Raw genomic sequence first — 3,762 nt, forward strand, 5'->3', positions numbered from 1 at the left:
GCACACACGCACACACACACATACGCACCCGCACACCCGTCAGGCAGGGGGAGTCAAGGCCCAAGGGGGAAGTTGAGGGAATGAGGTATGAAGAGGCGCGGAAGGATTATAACTATGAAGAAACAAAGGAAAGTGAAATACGGGATAAAGGAAGCAAGAGCAAATGTTGAGAGAAATATATAGTTGAAGATATGATGGCAAAAATTGTAAAAAAAAGTATTTTTTGAGTGTCTGGGGGAAGTTCGGCCCAATATAGTCTTTCTATTTTATCAAGTCATTTTAAGCGCGGCTCCCCTCTCTCTCTCTCTCTCTCTGATGAGACCATATGGTTCTATCAAAGATTCGTTTTCAGTGAAGATACCAATGAGAATTTATAATGGAAAAAGAGAGAGAGAGAGAGAGAGAGAGAGAGAGAGAGAGAGAGAGAGAGAGAGAGAGAGATTATATAATTTGCATAAAAATTCAGACCACACAGACCCTATATATGGTTCTACATTAGTTACAGGTCCAAAACTTTGCATTTCTACTCTATTTAATATAAAGTTAAAGGAAGTGTCGGTCAAGCTTGCGCATATATATTAAAGGAGTCAATCGTGTTGCACTGGACCACTGATCGAAGGTGGGAGCTTATTCCACTCTCGCACTACAACGTTGGTGAAGAAAAATTTGGTGGTCTGAATTTATTTATTTACATTTAAGTTTTGTGCCATTATTTCTCGTTTGCAAAGTCTCATCGATCTTAAACAATTTTGATTGTCCAAATTCGTAAAGCCATTAAGTATTTAAAAACATTCGATCAATTTCCCTCGGGGCGACGGTTCTCAAGAGAGAACAAGTTAAAGAGTTGAGAGCCTCGAGGCTCTCGACTTTTTAACTTGTTCTGATCTCGTCGTAAGGTTAATTAGTTGGGCAAGGAAGGGATCATTTTTGTTACCCGACGTTGAACACCTTTTAGCAATGTCCTTTGTAAGGTGGAGAGACGGGGAGAGGGAGAGGGACGAAGAACGAGTTAGAGAAGAGCGGAGTGGCAGCATAACAGCCTGAAGCAGACGCGCACAAAGCGACTTGATAAAACGGAAAGACACAATTTATCGCTTCAAATTGTTTGTGTAGTTTCTTTAAGAGAAAAAAGAATCCCATACCTATTAGGAAGGTGCAAATATTTAGGATTTAAAAGAAAGTTTATAAAAAGGCGTCTCGACGATGAGGCTGAAAGGAGACATACCGCGGCACACCTTCATTTTTGTCCCTTTTGTCGCCTAATGGCAGCACAGAAAGGTGCAGAGCCCTTACCTGCCTAGGTGTCGCCCCAGGGCAAAGTTCTCAGTGACGCCCCCCTCCCCCCCCCATCACCACTTCCCACCTCCACCATGTACCTTTACTGCCTATGACCCTAATTTGGGCAACGTGATTATAGGATACCGGTATACATAATAAAAGATGCTTTTGCCGGGTGCCGTATAATTAAGTAAAATTTAAGGAGTAAAAATTATTTTTTCATAAATAATAGGAAAAAGCATTCCTCAGACTGCAATGTGGCTAGAATTGCCGCCCGCCTAAAAGTGCCGCCCCCGGGCATATGCCTCCCCCTGTCCCTCCCCATGTGAGGGCCCTGGAAAGGTGTAAACCAGCAGGTGTGAAAACCCCCTATCGCGCAGGTGAGGACACCTGCTCGGAAAGGAATATATATATATATATATATATATATATATATATATATATATATATATATATTCTCTCTCTCTCTCTCTCTCTCTCTCTCTCTCTCTCTGTGTGTGTGTGTGTGTGTGTGTGTGTGTGTGTGTGTGTGAGAGAGAGAGAGAGAGAGAGAGAGAGAGAGAGAGAGAGAGAATCTATACTGTCCATTCTACCTACTTTACCAAGCCAACATTACGTCTTTACGAGCTAGGCTGACGTGGAGTCGGGCTACTCCACCTCACAGGCAGCTGAATGTGGAAGAGCTGCAGGTGGTTAGTGGCGGGATAGGAAAGAGAGAAAAGGCAAAGTCAATAAAATATTTCCGGGAGGAGATAGAGTAAGGAGGTATGAAGGAACCTGATGAGCCGTGGAAGTTTTACATTTTTAGATTAATAGATGCATCAGGGAGAATACGGCTGATGAAATGAGCATGGATGAGACTGAAGGGTATGTGAAGCAGCTACAGAAAAGGAAAGCAGCAAGCAGGGATGGGTTTCCATATGAACTTTACAGGGAAGTAGGGCCAGGAATAATAGGTGGAACATATGTTGTCTAAGAAGATCTAGAGTGTAGCTATATAGAGAGGGTTCCCACTTTGCTGAAATTAAAGTAAGTGATTCTGATTCATAGCCGGGAATCCATAAGACTAGGAAGGCTGTGAGGAATCATAGATCAATATAGTAGTGGCAGACATAACCTCTAAAAAAAATTGTGGAGCACTGAATGCGAAGTTAGGATGGATATTTGAGTGGTAAGGTAATGGTCGAGGAGCATACTGGTTTAAAAAAAAAACATCTGAGGCGAGGATGATACGTTAGCAAGAATAATATCAGTGGTTCCCAAACTGGGGGGCGTGATTTCGTCTGCCAAAACCTGCAGTTTTGCACACACACACACACACACACACACACACACACACACACACACACACACACACACACACACACACACACACACACACACACACACACACACACACACACACACACACACACACACACACACACACACACACACACACACACACACACACACACACACACACACACACACACACACACACACACACACACACACACACACACACACACACACACACACACACACACACACACACACACACACACACACACACACACACACACATGAAGGAGTAACACTTTGAATCATCCTCAAGTGAGTTTCAATATATATATATATATATATATATATATATATATATATATATATATATATATATATATATATATATATATATATATATAGATAGATAGATATGAATGAATAGATGAATGATATGAATATAGATATATATATATATATATATATATATATATATATATATATATATATATATATATATATATATATATATATATATATATATATATATATATATATATATATATATATATATATATATATATATATATATATATATATATATATATATATATATATATATATATATATATATATATATATATATATATATATATATATATATATATATATATATATATATATATATATATATATATATATATATATATATATATATATATATATATATATATATATATATATATATATATATATATATAAACAAAGTATGGGGGGGCGTGAGGATCTCTTATAAATCAATAGGGGGCATCATGTAAAAAAGTTTGGGAACCACTGGCCGCTGGATTGTAGAGAGTGTTACGGTATTTTTAGACGCTTCCGACTCATCAATTATTTATTAAGTCCATAAAAGAGGTTGAATGCGTTTTCATGGTTGTTTTTTTCCTCTCATGATAAAGAAGCGTTGCCAGACTACCATCTGGGTCAGAAAACTACCCATGAAAATGCCCACAACTCCTACGAAAGCGATAAAATGTTTAATAATATGGCCCATAGTACGACACAATATGAAGTCAGTTTGGGTGGGCCCGAACCTCTTCACAGCACTGCCACATCACGCCCAATACAACAGTTTTGCTCCCTCATATGTCATCAACGTACTATTTGAGATTGTGTATCAAATATTCTGTATACATAAAATAAGATTTGGCAGTGCTATGG

Source organism: Eriocheir sinensis, chromosome 29 (genome assembly GCF_024679095.1).
Source record: "Eriocheir sinensis breed Jianghai 21 chromosome 29, ASM2467909v1, whole genome shotgun sequence".
NCBI classification, from domain to species: Eukaryota; Metazoa; Arthropoda; class Malacostraca; order Decapoda; family Varunidae; genus Eriocheir; species Eriocheir sinensis.